Raw genomic sequence first — 23,976 nt, 5'->3', positions numbered from 1 at the left:
GTTCAACCTTTCTCTGTAACTTAGACTCTGAAACCCAGGTAACATTCTAGTAAATCTCCTCTGTACTCTCTATTTTGTTGACCTCATTCCTCTAATTCGGTGACGAGAACTGTACATAATACTCCAAATTTGGCCTCTCCAATGCCTTGTACAATATTAACATTTCATCCCAACTCCTATACTCAATGCTCTGATTTATAAAGGCCAGCATACCACAAGCTTTCTTCACCACCCTATGCTCATGAGATTCCAGCTTCAGGGAACTATGCACCATTATTCCTCGATCACTCTGTTCTACTGCATTCCTCAGTCCTACCATTTACCATGTATGTCCTATTTTGATTAGTCCTAACAAAATGTAGCAGCTCACACTTATCAGCATTAAACTCCATCTGCCTTCTTTCAGCCCACTCTTCTATCTGGCCTAAATCTTGCTACAAGCTTTGAAAACCTACTTCATCATGCACAACGCCACCTATCTTAGTATCATCTGCATAATTCCTAATCCAATTAACCACCCCATCCAGATCTTTTATGCATATGACAAACAACATTGGACCCAGTACAGATCCCTGGGGCACAACACTAGTCACCGGCCTCCAACCTGACAAGCAGTTATCCACCACTACTCTCTGTCATCTCCCATCCAGCCACTGTTGAATCCATTTTACTTCTACAATATTAATACCTAACGACTGAACCTTCCTAACTAACCTTCCGTGTGGAACCTTTTCAAAGGCCTTACTGAAGTCTATTTTGACAACATCCACTGCTTTACCCTTGTCAACTTACCTTGTAACCTCTGCCAAAAATTCAATAAGATTTGTCAAACATGACCTTCCACGCTCAAATCTATGTTGACTGTTCCTAATCAGACCGTGTCTATCCAGATAATAGTATATACCATCTTTAAGAATACTTTCCATTAATTTACCCTTCACTCACGTCAAACTTACAGGCTGATAATTGCTAGGTGTACTCGTAGAACCCTTTTTAAACAATGGAACCACATGAGCAATATGCCAATTCTCCGCCACCATCCCTATTTCTCGTGACATTTAAAATAATCCTGTCAGAGCCCCTGATTCTCTAAGGGATCAATTTTATCCCTCACTGTCCTTTTGCTATTAATATAACTGTAGAAACCCTTTGGATTTATTTTCACCTTACTTGCCAAAGCAACCTCGTATCTCCTTTTAGCTTTTCTAATTTATTTCTTAAGATTCTTTTTACATCCTTTATATTCCTCGAGCACCTCATTTACTCCATGCTGCCTATATTTATTGTAGATCTCTCTCTTTTTCCGAACCAAGTTTCCAATACCCCTTGAAAACCATGGCTCTCTCAAACTTTTAAACTTTCCTTTCAACCTAATAGGAACATAAAGATTCTTTACCCTCAAAATTTCACCTTTAAATGATCTCCTTTTCTCTATTACATCCTTCCCATAAAACAAATTGTCCCAATCTACTCCTTCTAAATCCATTCGCTTCTCCTCAAAGTTAGCCTTTCTCCAACCAAAAATCTCAACCCTGAGTCCAGTCCTATCCTTCTCCATAATTATATTGAAACTAATGGTATTGTGATCACTGGACCCGAAGTGCTCCCCAACACATACCTGTGTCACCTGACCTATTTCATTCCCTAACTGCTCCTTCTTTATTTGGTGCCTCTATGTATTGCTGTACAAAACTATCGTGCACATATTTTACAAACTCCAAACCATCCAGCCCTTTTACAGAATGGGCTTCCCAGTCTATGTGTGGAAAATTAAAATCTCCCACAATGACAACCCTGTGCTTACTACAAATATCTACTATCTCCTTGCAGATTTGCTCCTCCAATTCTCGTTCCCCATTAAGTGGTCTATAATACACCCCTATAAGTGTTACTACCCTTTCCCATTTCTCAATTCCACCCAAATAATCTCCCTAGACGATCCTTCTAATCTATCCTGCCAGAGCACCGCTGTAATATTTTCTGACAAGCAATGCACCACCTCCCCCTCTTGTCCCTCCAATTCTATCATATCTGAAGCATGAAATCCAGGAATATTTAGTTGCCAATCACACCCCTCCTGCAACCATGTTTCACTAATAGCTACAACATCATATTTCCAGGTATCAATCTATGCTCTAAGCTCATCCACCTTTCTTACAATGCTCCTTGCATTAAAAGAGATGCATTTAAGAGACTCTCCACCTCTTCCTCTCTGTTTATCCCCAACGTTGCAAACAACATTATTTTCTTTTTCTTCCTTCTCCCTTATATCTTCGGTCTGAGCGCTCCCCTTCTCTGTCACTTCCCTATCCTGCCTCACACACTATCTACTAGCTTTCTCTATTTGTGAACTAACCTCCTCTCTTCTAGTCTCTTCAATTTGATTCCCACCTCCCAACCATTCTAGTTTAATGTCTCCCCAGTAGCCTTTGCAAATCTCCCCGCCAGGATATTGGTCCCCATAGGATTCAAGTGCAACCCATCCTTTTTGTACAGGTCACACCTGCCCCAAAAGAAGTCCCAATGATCCAGAAATTTGAATCCCTACCCTCTGCTCCAATCCCTCAGCCACTCATTTATCCTCCACCTCATTCCATTCCTACTCTCACTGTCACGTGACACAGGCAGTAATCCCGAGATTACTACCTTTGCGGTCCTTCTCAACTCCCTTCCTAACTCCTTATAGTCTCCTTTGACGACCTCTTCCCTTTTCCTACCAATGTCATTGGTACCTATACCTCCTCACTCTCCCACTTCAGGATATCTTGGACGCAAGCAGAAACATCTCGGACCCTGGCACCAGGGAGGCAAACTACCATCCGGGTCTCCTGATTACGTCCACAGAATCGCCTATCTGACCCCCTAACTACAGAGTCCCCTATTACTACAGCCTTCCTCTTCCTTTCCCTACCCTTCTGAGCTACAGGCTCGGACTCTGTGCTGGAGGCACGGCCACTGTTGCTTCCCCCAGGTAGGCTGTCCCCCACCGTACTCAAACAGAAGTACTTATTGTCAAAGGGTGCAGCTACAGGGGTACTCTCTAGCACCCAACTCTTCCCTCTCCTAACCGTGACCCACTTGCCTGCCTCCCGTGGCCCCAGTTCCCGAACACGGTCCCTTAGGTCCCTGCCAGGAGACTCCAGGACCTCCCACATCTGACACCAAGAACAACAAGCTGCCCTCACACTCATACTTCCCCCTTTCCTCAAATAACAGGAAAAATGGAAAACTAAACCTACCTTGCCTCACCCGCTTCCAACTAAACCCATTGAGCCAAAGCCCTGAAGCCTTCCCTCTGCTCCCGGCTCACTCCGCTGCCCGCAAAACAACGCTGCCCGCTGTACAAGGCAGTGTCTGTTTTTAAATCTTCCCCGCTTCACTACCCAATGTCACACACCTGCACAGTCCCGCCTGTCTTAACTCCAATGAGAAGAAGAAAAAATCAAAATAGCTCCCACCGCACTCCCGCTCCGATTCCCAGACTTCCTTCTCCAAATGATTGTGCTATCGACCTTCTCCCCGGAGACTGATTACCCACCAGTATAACTTATACCGACCGGAGAGAAAGGCCATGGAGAAGAACATTAGCGAGTCCCTTGTGGCGGGTATTATTAGACCTTCATCCTCCCCGGTGGCCTTCTTACTATCCCCCGCCCACCCCCTCTGGTCTTCTCCTATCATTTTGCATTTCCTCATCCCCCCACTACTTTCAAATCTCTTACTATCTTTCCTTTCGGTTAGTCCTCATGAAGGGTCTCGGCCCGAAACGTCGGAAGCGCTTCTCCCTATAGATGCTGCCTGGCCTGCTGTGTTCCACCAGCATTTTGTTTGTGTTGTTTGAATTTCCAGCATCTGCAGATTTCCTCGTGACAGTACTCACTGTGGTAGACCAGTTCTCCAAAATGGTGCACGTTGTAGCCCTCCCTAAACTCCCTACTGCTCAGGAGACTGCAGAACTTCTCGTCCGTTATGTCTTCCCCTCCGCGGAATTCCTGCGGATACCATCTCCGATCGGGGTCCTCAATTCGTCTCGCAGGTATGGAAGGCCTTCTGTCAATCCCTGGGTGCCTCTGTTAGCCAGTCATCTGGCTTCCACCCACAGACGAACGGGCAGATGGAACGGGTCAGCCAGGATTTGGAGGTGGCGCTACGTTGCATAACAACCAACAACCCGTCTACCTGGAGAGACCACCTCGCGTGGGTTAGGTACACCCACCACTCTGGTTAGTACAGCCACCGGAGGATCTCCTTTTGAATGCTCCCTTGGGTACCAACCCTCGCTGTATCCCGTTCAGGAAGAGGAGATTGCGGTGACGTCTGTTCAGGCCCATATCGATCGGTGCCCCAAGGTTTGGGAGTACACACTCACGATCCTGATCTGATCAGCTGATCACAACCGGAGGATTGCCGATCGCCATCGGACTCCGGCACCTGAGTATCGACCTGGGCAGAAGGTGTGACTATCATCCAAAGCTATTCCTCTCAAAAACGAGCCTAAGAAACTCGCCTCTCGCTTCCTGGGACCTTTCGAAGTCGGAAGTGTCATCAGCCCCACGGTAGTATGAATTAAGCTACCTAAGTCTATGCACGGGTCTGTTGCCGGGGTCAGGGTCGTCCCGTCGGGCCTCTTTTACTTTGGACTCGATCTCCCAAGTGAGGACTGCCTCCCTACAGGTACTTTTCACGTTTCCCAATTAAAACCAGTTTCCGTCAGACCCTTGTGTCCTCCGTCCGAAACCCCTCCACCCGCCCGAATCATCGACAACCATCCACATACACCGTCCGGCGGCTACTGGATGTGCGCAGTCGGGGCAGGGGTCTCCAATACCTGGTGGACTGGGAAGGATACAGCCCAGAGGAGCATTCCTGGGTTCCCTGCTCCTTCATCCTGGAGCCGTCCATCATCCAGGACTTCCATCGGGACCATCCGGACAAGCCTGGAGGCTCCCATTTGGCGGGGGGGGGGGGGGTCCGTACTATCAGGGCCTCGTCTGGCAATCCCCCATCTTGCTATTATCCCCTTGTTTGGGCCTTAATCCCCTCGTCTGAATTCCAATTGTTCCCAGTCCATTAATTACAGCACAGCTGGTTTCCATCAGTGAACACAGGATGAGAACCCTGGCCTCACAGCAATGAGCTGCCAGATCGTTGGTCAATTCTAGTGAGTGTAAACCTCGTTTCCTGATCCCGTAGGACTGTCAGTTCCCAGCTCTGCATCATTCCCTGGATATTCTACGTGAACCTTGTCTCCGATTAAAGACTCTCCTGGGCATCTGCTCCACGTTCGCCACTGTGCGAGTGCCTCTCGAGCCTGTCCCCATGCCTGTGTCCTGCACTTGGGTTCGTCCTCAGTCACGTCCTTACAACACAGATAGGCACCTGGATGACAGAAAATCCAGTGGGAAATGATGGATGGGAGGGTCAGGTTGATCTTAGTGTAGATTGAAATTTCACACAACATCTTGGACCTAAGGGCGTGTAGATAGATAGATAGATAGATAGATAGATACTTTATTCATCCCCATGGGGAAATTCAACTTTTTTTCCAATGTCCCATACACTTGTTGTAGCAGAACTAATTACATACAATACTTAACTCAGTAAAAAATATGATATGCATCTAAATCACTATCTCAAAAAGCATTAATAATAGCTTTTAAAAAGTTCTTAAGTCCTGGCGGTAGAATTGTAAAGCCTAATGGCATTGAGGAGTATTGACCTCTTCATCCTGTCTGAGGAGCATTGCATCGATAGTAACCTGTCGCTGAAACTGCTTCTCTGTCTCTGGATGGTGCTATGTAGAGGATGTTCAGAGTTATCCATAATTGACCGTAGCCTACTCAGCGCCCTTCGCTCAGCTACCGATGTTAAACTCTCCAGTACTTTGCCCACGACAGAGCCCGCCTTCCTTACCAGCTTATTAAGACGTGAGGCGTCCCTCTTCTTAATGTGTAATGTGTCGTAGTGTTTGATATTCCATATTCTAAATGTTCATATGTCCATCTAGTTTGGCGTGGAACAGTGTCAGCTGTATTTAAACCCTGCGTTGTTTGAGGAGCGTTTTCATTGACCAGTCCACCTTTACACCAGGGAAGATCTCATTTATAACAGGAGATCAGTTCGAATGTGAGATCATCGGGCTTTATCCTTTTCCGATATCGGGGAGCTGTCGAATTTATGCCGGGGAATGAACTCCAATCTGCATTACAAGAGCTCACTTCATTTTACCAGGTCTGCCCCAAGTAAAGAGAAAATCCACCACCCTCTGTGCCCTCAGAGGCCGGTAGCAAGGAGGTAAATATTTCACAGGGAAAGGGATGGGCATGCCCACCTCCCTTTGGACAATTACCTCACCTCTGAGACAAAAGCTTCATTACAACACCAAAGAGTTTAATCTGTTCTGTCGGTACTCTGGGGATTTCCAATTACACACTATTTATATGACAGCTGATAATGCACCCTGCTGACACAGTCACTGTATTACATCTTCTTAAAGCTGTTATTTACTTTCATGAGAGTTCTGAATATTTGGTGTTGCGTGGAGATTGGCAAGTGTATAAATTGGAGGTTGTGAGAGACTTCTTCCCCTGATTCTGCTGAAATTGTTTGATTAAATCACTCAGAAAATGTTGGAAACTTTTTACCACATCAAGGTTACCTGCTATTTGGTCATTTTGGCTATCGCTGTGCCTGGTAAGCAATTTTAAATGGTGTGCTATGTTTTACCGAATGTCAAGAAAGCTGTGCTCAGCACTGTAGTTGATGATACTGAAATGCTATTTAATGAAACTCCTAAGTTGTTTGACTGAAATTTCCTGCAGATGGCATAAAAAAGAAAGAGAAAAAAAACATGTATGATTTGCGTTGGGTGAAATTCTGTCTGATATTACACAACAGTGCAATGAAAAGATCAGTGGAAGGTTTATATTCTTTAGAATATTCCAGTCTGTGAATGGATGTTCACTGTGATGGGAAATACATGGATGGACATTTCCAAACGAAATTCTGAAACCGATTCAGCTATTACAGAGCCTTGTAAATGTACCCAGTGCTCAACACCTGGTTCACTTAATTCAGTATTACAACCAGCGATTGTGATCAATTTAACTGGGAATGTTTATTTGTGAATCTCATGCTCCCGTTTCTCAGTAGAGGCCAGAAAACAAGGAATATAGTAAAATACGAAAGCAGTTCAGGATGATTCATGTCGTTTTGCTCAGTACTCTGTTGAACCACCTCTCCCAGCAGTTACAGCCAGTAGTCTTTTTGGACACGACTCTGCTAGTTTTGCACAGCGTGATGGAGCAAGATGTCCCACACCTCCTTGCAAAAGTGCTCAGTCTGTGCCAGGTCAGATGCGCAGCCGCGGTGGACAGCATCTAGAGGTCCTGCCGGAGATTTTCCATCAGGTTCTGTTCAGGACTCTGAGTGGGTGACTCAAACACATCAGTGTTCTTCATTTGAAACCCCTCCACGGTTGCTCTGGCAGAGTGATTTGGGTTGTTGATCTGCTCAAAGAAATCTCTCTCCCCAGCTTAAGCTTTCTGACTGAGGTAAGCAGGTTCTCATCCAGGATCTCTCTATGTTTAGCACATTCATCTTCTCATCAATCCTGACCTGATTTCCAGTCCCTGCTGTTAAAATACATCCCTATAGGATGATGGCAACGTAACACGCATTAGTAAGAACATATTTCTGCCCATCGAGACTTTGCAAAGCGTCTCTTACAACATACTGCATGGGTGTGGAAGAAGGTCTTATGCTAGGATCAGACTGAAGTGGAAGTCTTTGGCCTCAGCAATAAGCAGTTTCTGTGGCATAGATCTAATACTGTACATTAGACAGACAATACCATCCCTACTGTAAAGTGTGGTGAAGGTAGCGACTTGCTGTGGAGACGCTTTTCAGCAGCAGAGACTGGAAATCTGGTCAGGACTGATGAGAAGATGAAGGCTGGTGAGTACAGAGAGTTCATTCGTAAAATCCTCTGGCAGGAAGTTTAAACTTGGTAGGAAGCTCGTCTTTCAGCAGAACAACATCCCAAATCACGTTGCCTGAGCAACCGTGGAGTGGCTTCGTATTTTTTGCTTGTATTCTATATTACAGATACGGTCATTTACTTTTTCACAATATTCTATGTTCCCAGTGTTCATTAGCGAGATAACACGTGATAACTTCTCGACCTTTACTGAATGACGTATGTTAATCAGAGCAAACCTTCCTGTGCAGTGGCAATCCAGTAACATTTAGAGTGAAGAAGCTGGAATGGCAAACACATTAACAATCAGCACGTTCAAATTTTGTCTCAAAGGCACTTCCATAATGCAAATGTGCTCAGAATCACTTGCATAATAACTTGGTTGCTTCAATGATTAATTGCTGATTGTTAATTCGTATTACTTCTCAATAAGAGGGAATGCAGCTTAATAATGTTTCAACAAAATATGTGAACTGACACAGTGAAGACATACAACTCAGCTTTCCGTGAAACTGCCCCCCCCCCCCTTCTTTTGTTTCATTCTTTACCATCTGGCACTGGGTCTCGATGTTGATCAATATCAGAACCAGAACCAGGTTTTATATCAGCAGCGTATGTCACGAGATTTATCAGCTTCACAGCAACAGTACAATGAAAGACATGATAAATAAGTACAGGGAAGAAAAATCCAAGCTACATTAAGTTTATATATTTCTATTAACCAGTTCAGTTAACATAAATAGTGCAGAAAAACAAATAAAAAATTAGTGAGGTCATGTTCATCAGTTCAATATCTATTTAGCAATCAGTTGGCAGAGGGGAAGAAAGCTGTTCCTAAATCGGTGAGTGTGTGCCTTCAGGCTTCTGTACCTCCTTCCCAACAGTAACAATGAGAAGAGGACACGTCCTGGGTGGTGAGGATCCACAATGATGGACACCGCCTTCCTAAGGCACTGCTCCATGAAGATGTCTTGTACACTACGGAGGCTGGTACCCATGATGGTGCTGACTAATTTTACAAGATACTGCAATATAGGTTGTTCTTGTTCAGTAGCCCCTCCCTTATCAGACGGCGTTGCAGCCAGTCCGAATGCTCTATCTCCAGTACATTTGCAGACGTTTTCGAGTGTTTTAGTTGATAAACCAAATCTCCTCAAACTCCCAATGAAATATTGCCACTGTCTTGCCTTCTTTATAGCTGCACAAATACGTTCCGTTCAGGTTAGGCCCGCAGATATATTGACACCCTGAAACTTGAAGTTGCTCACTCTCTCCACTTCTGACCCCTCTGTGAGGATTGGTTTCTGTTCCCTCGTCTTGTCCTTTCTGAACTCCACTAACAGCACCGGCGAGCTCCCGTGTTTGGAATTCAGCGAGTTCTCAACGTCTGCACTGCACACGCTTAAACGAGAGTTAAAAGCTGGTAGCTGACGGTTCGTTTAAAGTGAACAATGGGTTGTTTTCCTTCTGTAAGAAGCAAGAGCAACGTTCATAGACACAAAATACTTTCGATATTACTGTCAGGCGACTGCAGGGACGTGGAAAAGTAGTGTCAGTTTGCAGTACTCAGAGCAAAGTGTATAAATCATTTGCTGGAAAATGTATAGTGACGCAAAAGAACGTGGAATTAGAAGTCTCGCAGTTGCAGGAATGCGAACTGAACTAAATTCAACTTTCCCAGTTTGATGTTGGAGTCTCGGCCCGAAACGACGACATTTTATTGGTTAAACAGACGCGCCCTCACCTGCCGCGTTCTACTGGAGTGTTTGTGTGTGTCGCTCGGGTACCTTGTAGAGCATTTCGAGAAATTAGAATAACAGTGCAGATTGTTCATATGGCTTATACACTTTACAGTGGCTATCAATAATAATCCCGGTTGCTCAGCTGATAGAAAATAAGATTCCTTGGTTTGATATAAAATAGTATCATCTGTTGCAATGTATGCTGACTGCTTCAGTCCTTTTCACCTCGTGGAAGGAAGCCATGTGCCCAGAGAGAGTGTTTTTTCCCTTCACATACACACGGTGCATTTCAGCCTCCCTTCACTACCCTCTGTTTAATGCCTTCTATATCACCAGGACTCTCAATTTTATTAATCAAACTGGAAGTTGGAGATAGTGCAGAGAGAAAAAAGAAAAATCAGAGAAAACCAGCTCGAATTCCCTCTACTTAACCATTGGACAGATGTTATTAATCTGAGGAAAGAGTGGTTTCCTGAAACTTTAAATGTGATTGCCTCCTCAGAGACAACGACTGTCCCACTGAAAATCTCCAGCATTTCTTGTTTGTTCTTCAGGTTTCTAAAATGTAAAATTTTTGTTTTGCCTGCGCGTTTTATTTTGTCTTTTTTCTTGGCAAGGTCCAGAAATTCAGAGTGACAAGCGGGTAACCAATTCAGCACCCGCCTTCAGTCCTTAGTAGTGGGGAAAAATTGTATTGGCGTGTTATAATGATGACAGGTGAGCACGAGGTAAACTTTTAATTCGTAGTATCTCTAAGGGCTGGTCAAACACCAGGAAATATTCTGTCACCTGACAAGTTAATTGGTGAAGTCGAGAGACAAACGACAGAAATCTCTAGCGATAATAAGATATACAGGTTGTAACTAATCCCATTGGAACATTGATAAGCCTAACTAGAGTAGACATGGAGAGGACGTTTGTGGTAGTGAGGGAATCTAGGACCAGAGGGCACAGAGCAGGTGGATGCCTATTCACTGAAAAGTTGAGGAATTTCTCAAGCGAAAGGTTGGTGACTATGTGGAATCCATTTGCCTCAGACGTTTATGAAAGCTAACCCATTGGGTATATTTAAAGGGGAGGTTGATATGTCCTTCATTGGTCAGGGTGTCAAAGGTTACGGGGATAAGGAGGGAGAAGGGGTTGAGAGGGATAACGAATTAGCCACGAGGGAATGGGGGAGCAAACTCGATCTGTCGAATGCCCCAATTCTGCTCCCATGTCTCCTGGTCTTATGGCTTTATGGGAGCGATAAGGAAGCGGCCAATCGATTCCGTAAGGGTCGGAAGGGTCAGAGATCAGGGAAGAACTGCAGAGACCCAGAAGTGGAAAGCCGGCGGCGGACTGCGATCCTACTCTTCGCCATTCGATACTTCATCAGAGATGATTAGTTTCAAAGCGGAATTCCAGATAGGATAATGTTATCAAGCCCGTTATCGTCGTGACAATGGGAAAAGTGGAAAATCCGGGAGATGATCAACAAGTTTGTCCGCATCCATGGAAAGAGTAAGAAAAGAAAGAGAGTTTCAGGCCGAGGAGCCTTTCTCAGAACTGGGAAGTAGACAACGTTCAATCCCTTGATGCCCATTTCTGACCAGGTTTCCCGCCTCTGATGTTCCCTCAGCCTCTTTCATTCAATTTCATCATTGCCGGTTACATCTGAGAGTGAAGGAGAGCCCAGGTGATGTCTCCTGCTCTGTATGTTGCTCATCCTGTATCCATCCGTTTGTCCATTCCATTCATCCATTGACCCGTAACATTGCCGAGAGTTTATCCCTATGACTACCCCGCTTCCACTCGGAGCGTGGCCCCCCTTACACACTCACCCTGTAGCAGCAAGAGCCGCCTAAACTATAAACCAGTTCCGAAGAACGGCTTCGAGTTAATACATTAACTAGACTTCTCCTCTATCAGCTAAGACCTCAGAGCCAAATTCTTGTAGAACATTCGTCCTGGGTCAAGAATTTCAGAAACTGTATTGTTTTGTAACTTTAGTCATTTCAGTCCTAATTTTTTACATCCTAATGTTCAAAGTTCAAAGTAAATTTCTGATCAAATATGAATATCTGTTATCTGCCAAGTACAATCCTGATTTGATGAAGACGGACATGAGAAGCACGGAGGAACATCTGGTGAAACTTCTGAAATGCCTGTTACGCTGCCGCTGCTACTGTGCGATCGAAAAATCTCCGGAGAGGAAGACCCCGAATCCTCGGCTTTGCCTGTTGCTTGGCGGCCGGGGCTGGGGTCGAAGCGCTCGGCAGAGTTGGTGCTCGGTGTCGGAGGCTCGAAGTTTTCGGATGGACTCAGGTTGGCTGTGGTCGGGGTGCTGCATCGGCAAGTTTGCGGTGCTGGTTCATGGCAGGAAGAGTTTCTCTTCCTTCTACCATCTGTGTGAGATGATGGGTTATCGGGGACTTTGAGACTTCTTTTGTTACCGTGCCCATGGTCAGCTTTTTATCAAATTACGGTATTGCTTTGCACTGTTGTAACTATATGTTATAATTATTTGGTTTTTGTCAGTTAGTCTTGGTTTGTCTTGTGTTTCTGTGATATCATACTGGAGGAACATTGTATCATTTCTTAATGCATGCATTTCTAAATGACAATAAACGAGGACTGAGTGTCCTCATAATCTGATCTAATCTAATATCACCATATACCACCCTGAGGTTCGTTTTCTTGCAGGCATTTTCAGAAATATGAAGAAATACTATATAATTCATCAATATCACAGCAGAGTAAAGCAAAGTTCTGACTCCATATCTGTTTTCTCTTCTCTGCCGCCCAGTGAACATAGTTTCTTCAAGTATATCGCCGGAGGAACAGATCCCAATAATTACAGGGATTCTGAATTTATCTTAAAAGTCACTTGGATATATGTTACAGTACTAAAGTTTGTGCTCGAACACATTTATATATGGAGTAACACAGTCTAAGTTCAGACAGCAGTTCATAGCCTTAGTTAAATGGCCAGTGATCACAATTGTACGCTTAATCAGGAGACAAAACAACTGACGGCAGCCAATGGCCCCGGACTGTGATGTGATACTGAACTCCAGATATTGTGACAATAATAACTCGCTGAAAATAATACCGATAGCGACCAGAATGTTAATTCAACAGAGGCCATAATGTTAGATCGACAATTTCACTGTTTATGCTTTGGAGCAGTCACATTTCAAGATTCATGATTCAGGTTTAACGATTGAATAATGTCATTCTCTGTAGAGAAGTGTCAGGAGAACAAAGTGTTTGTTACTCCAGATCTGGATGTAGCACAAAAAAACATAAAATATAAAATACACTTCAGGATACAAGGATTTAACTCTCGGGAATTACTTTCACCAAAGAAACCAGGAATCAGCAACCCATGCAAACAGATACAATTCTGATAAGGATTATACACCAGTAAACTTCAATGAGAGAGCGACACAGAAAAACGGAGACGTCACCACTATTGAGGAAAACGTTAACCAATGGAAGAGTCTGACTCCCCGTGGAAGACATCCCCACAGTCTGAGCAGACTAGATGTCGACAAGGAGGCGTCGAACCCCTCGCTCAGGGATGGAGATCTCTTCCCAGAAACAGAAGTGTTCCTTGTAGCAATACAGAACCAGGTGGTTAACACAAAAATACATAATAAAAGACCAACAAATTCAGAGATGATAAATGAAGAAAACGTCAAGAAACAATCCAACAGATTGCAGGATACTGTAGAAGATTGACATTATCTGCACTTTTACTTTGACTTTTACGGCACCTTTCCCTGTATCTGTCATTGATGAGGGTAGCCTGGTTGACTACACGCTGGGTAGTTTTGACTACCCGTTACAGACCCTTCTTGTCCGCAGTCGGACAGTTTCCAGATCAAGCAGTGATACAGCTTGTTCGGATTCTCTCTACTGCGCAGCTGCAGAATGACGTCAGCATGGATGTGCGAAGCCCAGCTCGCTTCATCCTCCTCAGAAGGTGGGGGTGTCGGTGAGATTCCCTGACTGTGTCGGATGTGTTCCAGGACCATAAGAGCAGACAGGCTTTCTCCAGACTGTTTCTGTAATGAGTTTTATACTTCCTTTACTGCTGCTTAAGGATGCTGCTCAGTGATGGACTGGGAGGGGCTTACAGCGACAATACATATAAAAGTCCACAACTTGTCCCATTCAAAGCTCCTCTTAATGTTTGCACAAGTTCCAGACTTTTACAATATCTGAAGACTTAATTACTCCTCTGTCATATGTTAATTGATTCTTTTCGAATATATCTAATTTTTGACATATCACAATAGAGAGAAGTTACGGACGGTAGCAAACTGTTCCTCTCTGCGGAAAATGCATCAGTTCGTTATAATTTGTGTAAGTTCTAAATCCCCGAGTGCCATCATAATAATTTGATGATCCTTTTTATTATAACTGATAGTTAGTTACACTGATAAACCGACTGGATCATCCATGAAGGAGACTGTATTATCCTGTACACATCAGCTTGTCATATTTTCCCCAGATTAAGTGTGGGACGGATGAAGTGAAGTAGAGTTTGAAGTATTACATTCACATTACAGAAGGTGAGAGAAAGACAACAATGGATATGATTATGCGAAAGGAGGATCAGTAACTGGTCACGTGCACTTCTAGTTCACTCCACGACCCCGTTAGATCACGACTGCACAGGTTTGACTCAAGGTTTCCACTACTCTGACCATTATCCGAATCAATGACACGGTCTTCTGCTCACTAGTAATCATGTAACGGACTAGCAATTGTCCGATGTTGCTGGAGTGGGAACCTACAAGAGAGGACACGTCCATGTAAAGGGTTCCGGTAGATTGCGTGTACCAATGCATGTATTCCCTGTTTGTTTTTATGGAGGTTGAATGTCTTTATGTTTATTGGAGTGATATTTGTGCACGTCTGCATGAGTCCATTTGTGTGCTCTTCTGTGCCTCTATTTCCTTGTGCATGAATGTCTGGGTGCGTGGCCATGTGTAAATGTAAACGCCTCCATGTATTTGTGTCCGTGTATCTTTTGGAAATCTGCACAGGTTTTGTTTGCATTTGATTATGACCTTTCATTAATATAATTCTGGGTGGCATTATGCGTGTTTGTCCCTGTGTTTCTGGGCCTGTCTTTTTGTGTGTCTGTCTGCGCGTCTGTCCGCGGTTCTGCATGTGTAACTTTATATTTTTTCATTGTTATATCCCTGTACGTAGCTTTGTGTCTTATTGTGCGTGAGGGCGTATATGTGCCTGCGCGTGCACAATTTAAATAACACCCAGAATGGTAAATCTAGGGTCAGGGAATCAACTTTTTTTTTGTCCGTGAGTGCGACCATGATGTGAGTTAAGAGAAAAGTTGGTGGCCTCCCGAAGTCTATTTTGATGGCTGTACAGACGAAGAGTGATGTATTCAATTATGGAAACACTCCAGAAATGTTCTGGGGAAAATATGACAAGCATAAGTTATGGATTTCCATTCTCAAGTTCATTTAAGTTTCCAAGTGATCCTGCTCTTGTTTCTTAATTTCAACTACAAAGACCAGCGTCTCTGCAGGAGCTCGTGTTGATTATCCTGAATCAGAAGTCATTTGAAAGCTAATGTAATCCACCGTCTCGCCATTCTCCCAATTTACTGGAGAATTCAGAGCAGGGATTGGAGAAAGTCTGCAGAAATGAAACTGAGATTGGTCAGTACCTGGAAATCTGGAATGTGCAGGCTGAGGGAGTGGTGTAAGCTGAGTTGTGACGCTATTTAAACAAACTCTCAGGTGAGGAACTGAATACCTTAAGCATAGAGGCTATGGACAATTGCGTTAAAACAGAGTGATTACTTTTCAACAGCATTCACAAATGAAATGGAATTTGGAGTTGGAGAATTCACTGAGAGGGCTGGGGCATGCCTTGGTCTCGTCATTGCTAAGCATGACTGACCGATTTGTAATGGTTTGTAAATGTGTGACGAATTGGCTGATTATATGTACACGCTGAAAGACTGTCCGCTTTACCTGATGGGAGTTTATGATATTCTGATCGGCATCGATAGAGTCGGCAGCTGATAATCGTTTTTCCAGAGACGGCATGTTCAGTACTGGGGGGGCTTGCATTTCAAGATTGAAGATTCATGTTCATTCATTACCTGTGCATCGACACATGCAGCGAAATGCGTCGTTTGGTAAACAGCCAACACAGCCGAGGGTTTTTCTGGGGCAGCCCGCAAGTTCTGCCATCAATCCCGTCCCAACAGATCAAACCCACAACATTGAACAGAACGATAGAGAACATTGCAAAACAGAACACAAATAACAACAAAACAAAGGCAGCAACACAAGCCCCGTCCCTCCCTCTCACCCTCGCAACAGAGAGTCCTCCAGCCTACATCGGACTTGGACACGCAGGCACTGGGCGTTCAACTGCCTCAGCGGACTCACAGAAATTCCCGGATTTCTGGAGATCCGGCCGACGGGAATTGACTTCAAGGACAAAAGTAAATTTATTATCAAAGTATATGTATGTTACCATATTGGACACGGGGATTTGATTTCTTGACGGCATACCCAATAAATTCAATAACCATAACAGAATCAATGACAGACCACCCACAACAGGGCCGACAACCAGTGTCCAAAAGATATGAAATAATTGTAATAAATGAATGAATACGGAATAATATCGAGAAAATAAAATGACGAGTCTTTGAAACTGAGTCTATAGGTTCTGGGAACAGTTCAATGACGGGGCAGTGATGTTGGCTGAAGCAACATTATCCCCTCTGGTGCAGGAACCTGATGGTTGAGGGCTAGTGACTGTTCATGAACCTGGTGGTGTGAGTCCTGAGACTCTTGTACCTTATTCCCGATGACAGCAGCGTGAAGGGAGCACGACGTGGTCCCTGATGATGGATGCTGCTTTACCGGGACAATGCGCCGTGTCTGTGTGGAGGGTTTTACCCACGATGGACTGGGTTGTATTCATTTCATTCTGTAGGATTTCCGTACAAGGATATTGGCGTTTCCATTCCGGGCTTCCAGCCAATATAGTCTCCACCACCCCTCCATAGACCTTTGTCGAAGTTTTAGATGCGATGCCGAATCTTCGCACACTTCTGGTGCCCAGGACAGGTCCTCTGAAATGATTCATCGAGGAATTGAAGGTTGCTGACCCTCTCTACCTCTGATCCCCCGATGAGGACTGCCCTCATGGATCCGGTTTCCTCCTCCTGAGGTCAATAATCAGCCCCTTGGTCTCGCTGATATTGAGTCAGAGGTTGTTGTTGTGGCTCCGCCCACCCGGATTTTCAGCCTCGCTCCTGTTGCTGATTCGTCACCGCCTTTGATCCGGACAATGGTAGTGGTGACGTCAGCAAACTCTAACATGCCATTGGAGCTGTGCTTAGCCTCACAGTCATCAGTATCAAACGAGTAGAGCGGGGGGCTAAGCACACAGTCTTGTGGTACACGTGTGCTGATGGAGATTGTGGAGAGCATGTTTTTGCCAATCCGAACTGAATGGGGTCTCCGAGGAAATCGAGGATCCAATTGCACAAGACGATACTGAGCCCATGGGCTTCCGATTCGATCCTGGACATTGGGCACATGACTCGCCGATCAGGCCTCGAACACCGCAGTCGCCGATGACAGAGACCCGAATGTTAGTCGTCGGTCTACAATCTTATCGATTAGTGAATCCAGGGGGTCATCGGAACGGTGACTTGGCCTGAGTCACCCCATAAATAAATGTGTTTGTGCAACAGCTTAAATTCCGCAACATGTACCCGACCTGCTCAAGGATATATTCGGAATCTCTGTAATTGTTGGGATTTGTTCGGGAAATGTGATAATACAGGAAGTTTACAACAGTGGGTGACCACAGTAGAATGAAGCTGCCGGATATGGAGAAGAGTAAGATCACCGACCTCCTCCTGCTTTCCATCTCCGGGTCACTCCAATTGTCTCCCTTGCTCTGACCCCTTAATGCCTTGTGCACTCGACTGGCCAATAGGATGTGTCTGACTGCCAGAAAGTTGAGAAGCAGGATTAAAGCAAAGGGGACCTACGGAGTTAAAATCCTGCACAAAGTATTAAAAGACACCCTCCTGTGCTCAGTATAATAACTTGCCCTTAATTTGCAGAACCAAAAAACATTATTAATCAGTGTCCCTGGCTTATGTATAAAATAGAAAGGAACGATGTTTTATCCACCTATGTAAACTACTTTCCCGTAACTATAGCTCTTCCCTCCTACACGGGCCACAACCCGACTTTTTAACGGCCACCTCTTTAAGTGTCTTTTAAACGTCGCAGTTAGACAAACCACTACCACACTGATCCAAAAACCCACCACACTGTGTAAAGGAAACTTACTTCTGATATCTCCCCTAAACTCTCCTCCACTCTCCTTGCCGCTACCTGCAAGGAGTTTGTGCATTCTCCCCGTTTCCGCGTGGATAATCTGATCGACTATTTTAGTTAGACCTCCCCCACCTCTTCTACCTATTACCTCTTCCTGTCACTGCACCCAGCATTTTAAACCGCTTTTCATAATATTTATATTAGCAATGCATTTTATTCCATATCTGTACTTTAACCTCTAACTTTATTTTAAACATTCTTTATTCTTCATCATTGCTGAATGTTGGGTTATTTTTTCACGTGTTTCTCTTGTTGGCGAGCACACCACAGCAAACTCCCTATACAGTGATGTGAACAAGTCTTAGTCACATATATGTAGCTCCGGAGCCAAAGAGTTTTGCACATTACTGTAGTAACTTTACGTATTGCACTTCACTGCTGCCGCCAAGAAACAAATTTCATGACATACGTGAGTGATGACAAACCTGATTCTGATATGGGTCTCTATTGTGGACTGAGAGTGGGAAGGGGGCAGGGAGAGTTTAATCACGTTTGGGAAAGGGGGAAGGGAGAGGTGAGGGAAGCACCTGTGATACATTTTATGATCATCAATAAACCAATTGTTTGCAATAAAATTACCTTGCCTGGAGTCTCAGAGCTGGGTGTCTCTGCACCTACGCCACACCCACCCGCCCCTGGCACTCCTTCTCTGCTAACTGTTCCACACTTCCTCCCGCGGCGGTCCACCCTCGCCATTCCCAAGTTCCTTCATTTTTAATCCTTCTATTCCCTTCCATAGCGTCTGCCTGACCCCTCCGATATTTGCCACAAATACAGCTACATCCCAGCTCTCAGTGATAACCTAACATCCTTCTGGAGCATTGAGAAATTTATACACTTAATATCACTGATATTGAGGTAGTCATTCTGGGCTGGAAACAGTTAAATGAGTGTGTTTGTTCAGTGACTGTAATTAATGACGGTCTATCTGGAAACCGGTGACGTTTGAGACTTTTCCTTCCCTCCAGTTCATCAGCTGTTGTGGTGCTTGTTGTTATATCCAGGTATCAATGGTATAAACCACGCATTTGGTCCTCTGTACACGCAAACTGAGATGTAGCTATTTTTTTTTGCCCTGAATGCAATATTGACTCCTCAAGACATATTACTTTAAGCTGACGTTCTGAGTAAGATACTTCTCATTCTACTTTCAAGAGACGCTCAATCTCACTTTTATCACAACTCCCACCTGTGTTGATGTCAGCTTCATTTCCATCTCTATTGACTGATTTATTTATTCAGAGATAAAGCACAGTAACAGCCAATGAGCTTGCACCGCCCAATTACACCCATGTGACCAGTTACCCTACTGACCCGCACGTCTCTGGGATGTGGGAGGAAACCGAGGCACCTTGAGGAAACCCAAGTTGGGAACGTACAAACTCACAGGCCGCGGAATTGAACCCGGGTCGCTGGCGCTGTGAAACGTTACAGTAACTGCTATGTACCGTGCCAACACCAAGGGTCGTCAGTGATTTTCACCGGTTACCACCTGAGAGGTATTGTTTAGCCTGAGGTGGATAAAATCCCCGGGGCCACGGCAAGTTTACCTTCGGACCTTGTGGAAAAGTAAGGAAGAAATCGAGTAAACCCTTGTAGAAATTGTATCTTCGTCTTGTAATGCCCTGGTTAACGACCTGCTTAATTGTATTTCTACAGTGTTGCAGCGGACGGGGTATTTGAGGAATAGAATCTACAAGCATTCGGATAGAAAAAAATCTTATTAGATGGTTTCCCCATGGGAAATCGTGTCGGAAAAAGCTATTGGAATATTTTTTTGATCAAGGGGATATGAGGATAGAGGAAATCCTAGATAGAAGGCTCGACTGGGAGGTAGGATCGTATGGGATGGCTTGATGGATGCATAACTGGCTCGGTGCTCGGACACAAAGGGTGAAGGTTGAGTGTGATTTTCTCGCACTGGAGGCCCATGACTAGTTGTGTGCCACAGGGATGGACGTCGTGAACTTTGCTCTTCATTATTTATTATTTGAAGAATGTAAACGGCGTGGTTGGTGGAAGTTTTCACGTGATACTAAATTAGGTAGTAATGTAAACACAAGAGACTCTATAGATGCTGGTAATCCAGAGCAACACGCACAAAATGCTGGAGGAACTCAGCAGGTCAGGCACCATCTATGGAAATGAATATACAGCCGATATTTCGAGCCAGGACCCTTCTTTAGAACTGGGGATCAAAGGGGATAATGCCAGAATAAGAAGGTGGGGGATGGGAAGGGGCCAACTCCAGGGCCCCATCCACCGACTTCTCCTCTTTCTCACTTCCCTCCGCCATCTCCCTTCCACCGTCACAGAACTGTGGCGAAACACGGGCAGGACTGGTAGTTCAAGATTTGGGGATTCAGATGTTTCATTCGCTTTAGAAAGGGATGCACAAAGAAAAGATGTGGGTGAGAAATGTCTAAATGTTTCTTCAACATTGCTGCCGTATTTGCTCCCACCGCCTCCCTGTCAGTGTGTTCCAGGTTGCTGTCATTCTCTTTGTCAAAGAACTTGCCTCGAAAATGTTCCATTAAATTTCCTACTCTCCTCTTAAATCTTTGCCCTCTCGTGTTTAACACTTCTACCGTAGGAGAGAAACTTTGACCATCTACCCTATCTCTGCCGGTCATTATTGTACAGACTTCTATCAGATCTCTCCAGGGAGAGATCTCCCTGGAGCGTAAGCCATATTGAGCTTATAGAATCAACGCAGAGCTACTTAGATGGATTCGAAATTGACAGAAACAGGAAGCAGATGGTGTTGGTTCAAGTTTGTTTCTCTGAATGGAGACTGGTCACTAGGTGCGTGCCGCAGGGATCAGTGTCATGACCCTTGTTAATTGTTATTTATGGAAACGATTTGGTTACAAATGCAGAAGGCTGGACCTGTAACAAGACACACCCAACAGCGCCAACCTCCGGAGTTTAGACTCTCTAACTCTCCGCAGTACGAATGGCTGGCGAAGTGACCCGAAACGTGTCTAAAAAGGCTGGTGACGCAGATAGCAAAGAAAAGGGCTCAACTTATGAGAATTTGTCAGAGACTTTTCTACCTTCCCTATTACATCAGGATTTGGGTAGTAAGGAGGGTCAGAAAGACTTGTCCTTGTCCAGGGATGAATTTATAGCGGAACAAAGTCGAGATTCTGAAATTACTGCGTTAAAGCAGACAGCTCTCACAGAAGAGGACGTTCAGAGAGAGTCAGTGGGATATTATCTTAAAGATAGGGTGTTAATGAGGAAGTGGAGATCACCTACTGTGCCTGCAAGTGAGGATTGGGACATTGAACATCAAGTGCTGGTCCCGAAAGTTTACAGGACTGAGATCTTTAACATGACTCATAGTATGCCTTCAGGTGGACACTTTGGAGTGAGAAAGACAGTGAACAGGATTATGAGGGAATTCTACGGGCCTAATTTAAGGAAGGATGTTGTGAACTTTTGCAGGAATTGCCATAACTGTCAGGTTGCGGGAAAACCTAATCGGGTGATCCCGCCGGCACCACTTAGACCAATACCTGCTTTTGGTGAACCTTTTTCTGGGATCATGAGTATTTGTTAACAATCATGTGTGCTGCGTCTAGGTTCCCTGAAGCGGTGCCTCTCAGAAACATCAGGGCCAAGACTGTGGTAAAAATACTTATTAAATTTTTCACACTGGTAGGTCTACCTAAAGAAGACCAATCTGACGAGGGATGTAACTTTACTTCGAGAACATTCCAGGGGATAGCTGATGAGTTGAGAGCTAAGCACATTCTGTCATTTTCATATCACCCTGAGTCCCAGGGGTCTTTGAAGCGGTTTCACTCCACTCTTAAGATGATGATTAAAACGTACTGTGAGGAAACTGGAAGAAACTGGGATGAAGGGGTTCCCCTACTCCTATTTGCTGTTAGAGATTCGATTCAAGAGTCTTTGGGGATCAGCCCGTTTGAACTTGTTTTTGGTCACAAAGCTAGGAGACATTTGACCCTACTCAGAGAGCAATGGTCAGATCAGGAAGTGTGCAAGAGCGTGCTTAGTTGTGTTTTGGAATTCAGAGAATGACTTAACAAGGCTTGTGACCTTGCGAAGCAGAATTTAAAGCTCTCTCAGATAAACACGAAGCAGTGGTATGACAGAAAAGCGAGGGAGCAGAGATACCGTGTTGGAGATAAGGTCTTGGTGCTGTTCCCCCTCCATAGCAACCCCCTTAAGGTGAGATTTAGTGGACCATATGAAATAATTAAGAAAATTGATTCTTTGGATTATGTTATTAGAACTCATGACCAACGGAAGGCAACACAGGTCGTGCACGTAAATATGATCAAGCGTTATCATGGCCTCGAACCTGCACCTGCAAGTACTGTTATGACAACGGAGGAGATTGTGGCGCCTGATACTGGGATACCAGATCATTTTAATAAGCACAATGTAGTCGCCACAAGACTCGGGAGTTCTGATGTTTTTAAAAATATTGATGGAAACATTCAACATTTGCAGTCAAGGCAGCAAAAACAACTGAAGAGCTTAATTAATAAGTACAGAGATTTATTCCGTGACATTCCAAGACCGTGCACAGCTGCGGTGCATGACGTCATTGTAGACAGAGTCGATCCCATCAGGCATTACAGAGTGCCTAACTCATTACTGAATGAACCAGACAAAAATAAAATTGTTGAACAGGAAATTGAACACATGCTAAAAGCCGGCATAATTAGGCCATCCACCTCAGACTGGGCGTCGCCCTAAGCCGGACGGGAGCATGAGAATCTGCACTGACTACAGGAAATTAATGCAGTAACTAAGACAGATGCTTATCCTATCCCAAGAGTGGATTACCGTATTGACAGAGTGGGGAGGGCTAAATACCTGACAAATATTGACCTGTTGAAATGTTACTGGTGTGTTCCTTTGACAGGAAGGGCTAAAGAAATATCTGCATTAGTGACACCATCTGAATTGTATGGGTACAATGTTTTGCCCTTTGGGATGGAAAATACTCCAGGGACGTTCCAAAGGATGATGAATGGTGTGAGTAAAAGTTTAGAAAATACTGGGGGTTATATTGATGATTTGGTTGTATGGAATGACACTTAGGAAGAGTAGTAGAGAAACTGTTTCAAAGGCTGTCCAAGGCAGATCTCACTGTAAACCTTGCTCAAAGTGAATTTGGCCACGCCACTGTCACGTACCTTGGCTATGTGGTAGACCATGGCCAACTGACACCTGTGCAGGCCAAGGTTCAGGCTATTGCTGAGGTTCCCGTTCCGACCGGCAAGAAAGCGTTAAGAACGTTTTTAGGAATGGTTGGGTATAACAAAGTTTTGTAAGAACTTCGCAGACATCGCTCACCCCCTAACGAAACTCCCAGGGAAGAGTGAAAGATTTGTGTGGACTGACCTTTGTCAGGAGGCTGTTGACCGCCTGAAAACCAGCCAGTGTTATTACCCTGGGCTCAAAGCAGCTGATTTCAATAAAACATTTTCAACCGCGGTAAACGCTGGTGATGAAGCAGCTGGGGCAATATTGTTGCAAGGGGATTTAATGTCCATCAGAAAAATTACTCCACTGTTGAAAAAGACTTGCTAGCACTCATTTTAGCATTGCAGCATTTCGATGTCTACATATGTCCTGCACAGAAACAGCTTGTCGTTTACATGGACCATAATCCATTAGTGTTTCTGAGTAAAATGAAGTATAAGAACAGAAGGTTACTTAGCTGGAGTCTGATCTTGCAAGAGTATGACATGGAAATAAAACATGTGAAAGGTACTGACAATGTTATAGCAGACTGTTTGTCTAGATGTTAAGTTTGAGTTGGTATTGCTTTGCTATGTTACCTGACAATTACACACGCATTGCTTTAAGC

At 44.5% G+C, this 23,976-nt stretch overlaps 1 long non-coding RNA gene across 2 annotated transcripts in view; it reads left to right on the top strand.

Moving 5' to 3' along the window:
* The window catches only part of LOC140723863 (uncharacterized), a 47,252-nt gene that overhangs the window by 18,354 nt on the left and 4,922 nt on the right, over positions 1-23,976 (top strand). Inside the window, exon 3 of one of the 2 annotated variants that reach the window (XR_012097989.1) lies at positions 3,850-4,848. The exons of the other annotated variant lie outside the window; for it this stretch is intronic. This is a non-coding gene — a long non-coding RNA (uncharacterized lncRNA). Of the gene's footprint in view, positions 1-3,849; positions 4,849-23,976 lie in introns of those variants that run through there. 2 annotated transcript variants of the gene reach the window in all.

Source organism: Hemitrygon akajei, unplaced genomic scaffold, assembly GCF_048418815.1.
Source record: "Hemitrygon akajei unplaced genomic scaffold, sHemAka1.3 Scf000142, whole genome shotgun sequence".
Lineage (NCBI taxonomy): Eukaryota > Metazoa > Chordata > Chondrichthyes > Myliobatiformes > Dasyatidae > Hemitrygon > Hemitrygon akajei.
The sequence above is the reverse complement of the archived record's forward strand: the minus strand, read 5'-3'. Positions and strand labels throughout refer to the sequence as shown.